Consider the following 7,582-nt stretch of genomic DNA (forward strand, 5'->3'; position numbering starts at 1 on the left):
TAAATGGAATCGTGCTGTATGTGATGTGTTTTGATTGGCCTTTTTCCCTCTGTAAAACTCCCTTGAGTCTATCTAAGCTTCTGTGTGCATCAGTAGTTGGTTCTTTTTTATTGCAGAGTAGTATCCCGTGGTATGGGTGTACCACGGTTCATTTGCCTATTCACCTACTGAAGGGCATTTTTGTTATTTCTATTTAGGGGCTATTACAAGTCAAATAGCCTCATATGCATGCAACAGCTGGACTATGAATAAGGAAAACCAAAGAAGAATTGATGCCTTTGAATTGTGGTTCTGGGGAAGAATATTGGAAGTACTGTAGACTGCCAAAAGAACAAACAAATGGGTCTTGGAAGAAGTACAACCACAATTCCCTTAAGGATGGCGAGACTTCGTGTCACAGTCTTTGGACATGTAAAGGGAGGGATCAGTCTCGGGGAAAGGACACCCTGCTTGGTAAAGTAGAGGATCAGCGAAAAAGAAGCCTGTCAATGAGACGTATTGACACAGTGGCTGCAACAATAGGCTCAAGCATAACAGTACTTGTGAGGATGGCACAGGACAGGGCAGTGTTTCGTTCTGTTGTGCATAGGGTCTCTATCAGTCAGACCTGTTCAACAGCATCTAACAAAAACAACAAGAAATAAAACTGCCGTGAACATTTATGTGAGGTTTTTGTGTGAATAGAAATTTTCATTTCTCAAGAACAAATGTCAGGATTGTGATTGGTGGGTTGTATGGTAAGTGTATTTTATTTTTAAGAAACTGTTTTCCAGAGTGTCTTTATAGGTTATATTACAACCATCAGTGTGAGGGTGATCCAGTCTCTCCACACCCTCGTCACCATTTGTCATTATCAGGGCTTTTTTTTTTTAGCTGTTTAGTGATACCATGTTTTCAATCTGCATTTCTCTAACCGTTGATGGCATTGACTATCTTTTCATTCTCTTTGATAAAATGCCTCTTTATGACTTTTGCCCATGTTTAAATTGGATTCTTTTTCTATTGAAATTTTTCGGGAACAAATTTATGTTTTATGTTAAAAATCAGATTTTCATAGCTTTGTATGATAGATATGAAAAAGTACATACGAATGCAATCTGTATTAAGTGTCACATCTTTTAACTAATATTATTACTAGTATATACCGCTATTACACGATCACCTTCTTATAGTCTTTATTCTTATTGTGATAAACTAATGGGGGAATATTTGTCATTTCTACAATCTCCACAGGTACAGTTTTCAGAGTTCTTTATGTTTTCTAGATACGTGTCCTTGGTGAGTTCTGTGGGTTGCAAATATTTTCTCCGTGTCCGTAGCTACTTTTTTCATCCCCTCAATAGGCTGTCTTGCAGAACAAAAGTTTTCAATTTTGATAAAGCCCAATTTATTGATGTTTTACTTTTATGGATTGTGCTTTTGGTGACATGTCTAAGAACTCTTCACCAAGCCCTAGGTTCTGAAGATTTTCTCCTGTTTTTTTTTTTTTCTGAAAGTTTTGCATTTAAATTTGCAATCAATTTTAAGTGAAATTTGTATAAGCTGTGATAATTAGGTTGAGTTAGTTTTGTTTTTTTCTTTTTCTTTCTCTCTTTCTTGCCTAGGGATATTCATTTGCTCCAGCACCTTCGTTTGAAAAGACTATCTGTCCTCCATTGAATTGTGTTGCACTTTTGTCACAAATAGGCATACTGGTGCAGGGCTTCTTCTGGGTTCTTTATACTGTTCCATGGATCTGAATGTCTATTCCTCTGCAAATACCAATAAGCCCTGATTGCTGTACCTACGTAAGTATGATTAGAGAGATTCTTCCAACTTTATTTTATATTATCAAATTCGTTTTAGATATTCTAGTTCCTTTGCTTTTCCATATATATATATTAGAGTAACTTTGTCTACATCTACTAAAATTTTTGCTGGGATTTAGATAGAAATTGCATTAAACCTGGATATGAGTTTGGGCAATTGGGGGAGAACTGGTATCTTTACTGTGCTCTGTTTTCTAGATGATGAGTACAACATGTCTTTCTACTTATTTAGATCTTATTTGATTTCTTTCATCAGCACTTCAGCATACAAGTCCCGTACATGTTTTGTTACAGATATACTTAAGTTTCTTTTTGCTTTTCTTTGATTACAAATGGTATTATATTTAAAAATTTTTGTGTCTTCATTGTTGTGTATAGAATGAAATAGATTTTTTTGTTAATCTTGAATCCTGCAACTGTCTGAACTCCCTTATTCTAGGAAATTTATTTTTCACAGATTCTTTGGGAATTTTTATGTAGATCTTCATGTCAGCTGAGAATAGGATAGTATTGTTTCTTTCTTTCTGGTCTGCATATTTCCAGACCACCTATTATTTGCTCCATTGGTGAATAGCCCCATTGTAATAGTACAAGATGTCCCAACACACAACACTTGATATTGACAGATGAGATTGAGAGTTTATTAGTCACATATACTCAAACCCCAAGTGAGAGGGACACTGCCAACCATATATAAAAAGGATAATACATCATGACCAAGAAATTCAAGGTTGTTTAAACATTCGAGAATCAATGCAATGCACCACATTAACTAAAGGAAGGAGAAAAACCCTAAGACCATCTTGACAGAAGTCAGCACGTCTTCTAGATTTTTAAAAATGTATATATCTGCAAACTGGTATTATAAAGGAATTTTCTCAATCTGAGAAAAGATATCTACCCTACTGTATGCATCAGACTCAATGGTTAAATGTTTAAAACTTTTTCCTTGATATCAAGAGTAGTGGAAGTTGTAGGCAATGAAAAATGTCGAGAAAAATATATAAATATTTTATGGGTTGCAACCAAACCAAACCCACTCCCTTCGAGTCGATTCCGACTCATAGCGACCATACAAAGGAGGGGAAATTTGCAATCACTTACTCTTTTAAATGTCTTGTAAACGATCATGTCCTTAGAATATAAAAATTATAAACACACTAATAGATTTAATAAGTAAATTTACCAATGTTGCTGGATACAAGCTAATATACATGAAGTAATGATATTCTGCTCTACCAGAAATGAATAGAAAACAAAGTCAAGATAATGATAACCATTCACAATAGCATCCAATTATATCAAACATCTAGGAATAAAGCTACCAAAATGACCGAGAGTTCTGTATTGAAGACTATAAAACATCATTGGGAGACATTAACATAACTGAATAAATGCAGAGAATACCCAATATGAGAATTTTATGACTAAATATTTTAAAACATATTCTTTCTCTCCAAATCTATATTTTGGAAAATTCTGCTGACAATCATGCCAAGGTGTTTTGTTTGCTTTTTTGCGTGCTTGTTTTGTTTTGATTCATTGCAATTCTTCTCTTTTCTTATTTTGAGTGGCAGAGGAAATTGTCAAGGCAAGTTTCAAATTCCTATGTAAATGGCAAGGTCTTAGATTAGTTAAGGAAATTTTGAAAAATAAGGAAACTCAGCCCAAGAAAAAAAGACCTACTATAAAGCTGTACTACTTAATATGGCATGATATTGGCTCAAGTGTAGGAAACAAGACAAAGGAACAGAATAGAAATTCTAGAAACAGATCCCTTCTCAAATACAGTGCCCTGGTCTGTGGTGGTGCTTTAGAGCGTTGTGGGAAGAGATGATCTTGTCAATAAATGTTGCTAGGTCACTTGGATATCCATTTGAGAAAATTTACTGTGACACTTATTCAAACCAACAATAAAAATCAATACCACATGAATTAAAAATAGGTATTATTATTTAACATTAAAGCAAATTACAGCTTGAATTTCCTTTTGAGAGATGATTTTATTAATAGTTATAATTGCTTTATCAGATGCAGGGGTATACAGATTGTCTATCTTTTGTGTCTATTTCAGTTTTGATAAATTATGTGGGGGAGATTCAAAAAGGGTGCAAAATATTTGCCATTCATCTCATGGAGTCCAAAAAACCCTCACTGAATCAGTTGCCGTGGAGTCAATTCCAACTCATGTTGACCCCGTGCATTGCAGAACAGCACTGCCCCACAGGGTTGGTTTCCTTTGCTGTCATCTTGAGGAGGCAGATTGGCTGGTTGGGATCAAATGCCAATGTTTCAGTTAGCAGCTGTGCGCTTGATCACTGTGCCACCAGAGCTCCTATGAAATGTTATGGAAATTATGCCCCAAAATTTCTGAGCTAGGGCTTTGCAGCTTTTACTTTCCTCCTGGAAAACATGCTCTTCTAAGTCCTGAGCCGTCAGCTAAGAAGCCTGTCTTCCCTGCTGATGAGACCACAGAGGCCACATTAGAGGCCTGGAACTGCAATGCACATGTAGAGTGTGTCAGTGTCCCAGTTCAGCCTCCAAGGATCCCAGCCCCACCTGCTACCTTTCTGCAACCACGTGAGAGACAGTGAGAACCACCCAGCTGAGCTTAATCAACTCCCAGAGCTGTGAGAAATCATGCAATGGCTGTAGTTTTAAACCACTAAGTTTTCCGATTATTTGTTACAAAGAAATACAAAATGCATCATTGTATTATTCAAGGAATTTCATCTAAGATGTGAAATCTACGGACACAAAAATGTAATATCATCTTAGTACCCTTATAATGTGTGTAGGATCTGTAGGAATGTCTTTTTTTTTTCCATTCCAGATGTTGATAAATTTGTAATTGGGATTTTTTTTTTCTTTTTCCTTTTAAGTCTCGCAAGTGGTTTATCAAATAAACAAACTAAAAGAAACTTCTGGTTCTGCTGATTTTCTTTATTATTCCTCTCATTTCAATTTTATTAGTTTCCTCACTTCTACTTTTTCCTTTCTTCTACTTATTTTTAGTTAAATCCACTCTTTTCCTAGATTAAGCTTAGCTTTCTGATTTTTATAGATTTCTTCTTTTATAATATAAGCATTTAAGCCATAAATTTCCTTGGAAGAACTGCGTTACTTAATCCCCCACAAACTTTGGTGAAAAAACTGAATATTCCTTTATTTTAAAATCTTTTCTAATTTCCCTTTTGATTTCTTCTTCCATATACTATGGGTTATTTACAAGTGTGTTGCTTCACTTCCAAAAGTTTAAGTATATTCTTAGTCTTATTGATTTGTAATTGAATAAGTTTGTGGCCAGAAAATGTATTTTGTCAGAATTCAATCCTGTGAAATGTATTAACACTTGTTTTACGGCCTAACATAGGGTTTATTTCATGAGTATTCATTGTGAAATTAGCAGTTCTAAATATATTCTGTAGCTATTGGCTGTAGTCAACATATATGTCAAGGAGTGGCATTGCTGGGTCATGGGAGAACATCATGATAAACTGAGAAAGTATGCAAGTTGGCAAGGATTTCCTTTGCCTGGATCCACAATCAACACCAATCTAGAAAACAAAGTATTCCCTTTGGAAAATCTATTGCAAAAGACCTTTTTGAGAGAATGAAGAACACCAAGGTCACAGGATAACTATGAGCCCAAGAGACAGAAAGGGCCACATGAACCAGAGACTTACATCATCCTGAGAGCAGAAGAACTAGTTGGTGCCCTGCCACAACCGATGACTGCCCTGACAGGGAGCACAAAAGAGAACCCCTGAGGGAGCAGGAGCTCCTTGGGATGCAGACCCCAAATTCTCACAAAAAGACCATACTTAATGGTCTGACTGAGACTAGAGGAATCCTGGCGGTCATGGTCCCCAAACCTTCTGTTGGCCCAGGACAGGAACCATTCCCGAAGACAACTCATCAGACATGGAAGGGACTGGACAGTGGGTAGGAGAGAAATGCTGAAGAGTGAGCTATTTGTATCAGGTGGACACTTGAGACTGTGTTGGCATCTCCTGTCTGGTGGAGGGATGGGAGGATAGAGAGAGTTGGAAGCTGGCAAAATTGTCACGAAAGGAGAGACTGGAAAGGCTGACTCATTAGGGGGAGAGCAAGCAGGAGTATGGAGTAAGGTGTATATAAACTTATATGTGACAGTCTGACTTGATTTGTAAACGTTCACTTGAAGCTCAATAAAAGTTAAAAAAAAAAAAGACCTTTTTGAAGTGTTAAAATGCAGCAGTCTAAAAAACAAATAAAGTATTCCATTTGGAAAATCTATTGCAAAAGACCTTTTTGAAGTGTTAAAATGATTCAAAGATATCACTTTGAATATTAAGGTGCACCTGACCAAGCGAAGGTATTTTCAATCACCTCATGTGCTTGTGAAAGCTGAACATTGAATAAGGAATACAGAAGAAGTATTGATGCTTTTGAATTATGGCCTTGGCAAAGAATATTGAATATACCATGGACTGCCAGAAGAACCAACAAAGCTGTCTTGGAAAAAGTACAGATAGAATGCTCATTAGAAGCGAGGAGGTGAGACTTAATCTCACTTAATTGGACATGTTATCAGGAGGGGCCAATCGGTGGAGAAGGGCATTGTACTTGGTAGAGTAGAGGGTCAATAAAAAGAAGAAGACCCTCAGCGTGACAGATTGACAGTGGCCTAGTGTCTGCAGCAATGGGCTCCGAAATAGCACCAATAGCGAGGATGGTATAGGACCAGACAATGTTTTGATGTGTTATACATAAAGTCACTATGAGTCAGAAGCAACTCCATGTCGCCTAACAAAACAACATGACAGATGTATAAGTTTTTAAGAATTTGACAAACCGTTTTCCTAAGGGGTTGTAACATCATACATTTCGACCAGTGATGCATCAGGGTTTAGAAAGGTTTAGATATACAAATGATGATAATAGTAATAAAACTAATATTTCTGCTTATTAATTTATACTTTATATTTTATTGAAAGGAATGAGTTTAGCATGGACTTTTCTAAAACTTGCTATTTACCTTAAAGTAAACCTCAAATGTTTTGGCATCTAATTTCTATTCATCTCTATTTCACTGGTGCATTTACCCAACAATGAATCAATACCAAAAACATGTTTACTACAATCGATGTATAATATATTTTTACATATTATAGAGTCGGTCACTCCTCATTGTGCTACTTTTTAATAAAATTCCCTTGGAAAATATAGTTTTTCCCATAAAACTAAGTATCAGCACTTTCAGTTCTAAAAATAAAACTAAGAAGTTATACTCTTGTTTACTTGTTTTAAAATTGTAATTGGGTTTATGGCTGGCATTCCAAACTCGATACGTTAACCAAAAAAAAAAAAAAAGATTCAAAACATGAATTGATGCTGCCCGGCAAGAATATATACGGCTTCATGCAGAAATGAATTAAAAATACTGATAACATAATAGTTCCAGACACCACAGTTTCTCATGTTTGTTTTCTCCCACCCGCAGCCCATGGTTGAAAGGGACCTGTGTATTTATCTTTGATGATTCAAAGGTGAAGGAGACCACCATGATCTGGGTGCATTAAAGGGCCTTCTCCTAGTACAGTGAAATGTTCATTACAGGACACAGAAAACCCAAAAAATAACAGGCAAGGAAATCTTCTGGATGTACATATTTCCAAAATTCAGGAATATAAGTGAAAGCAATTACTGTATTACAATGCAATCCTCATTTTCTCTCTCATTTCTATTTCTTTTTCTTAAAGCTATAGGAAAAAGATGATTTTCACTCCATG

This window comes from Elephas maximus, chromosome 1 (genome assembly GCF_024166365.1).
Source record: "Elephas maximus indicus isolate mEleMax1 chromosome 1, mEleMax1 primary haplotype, whole genome shotgun sequence".
NCBI lineage: Eukaryota > Metazoa > Chordata > Mammalia > Proboscidea > Elephantidae > Elephas > Elephas maximus.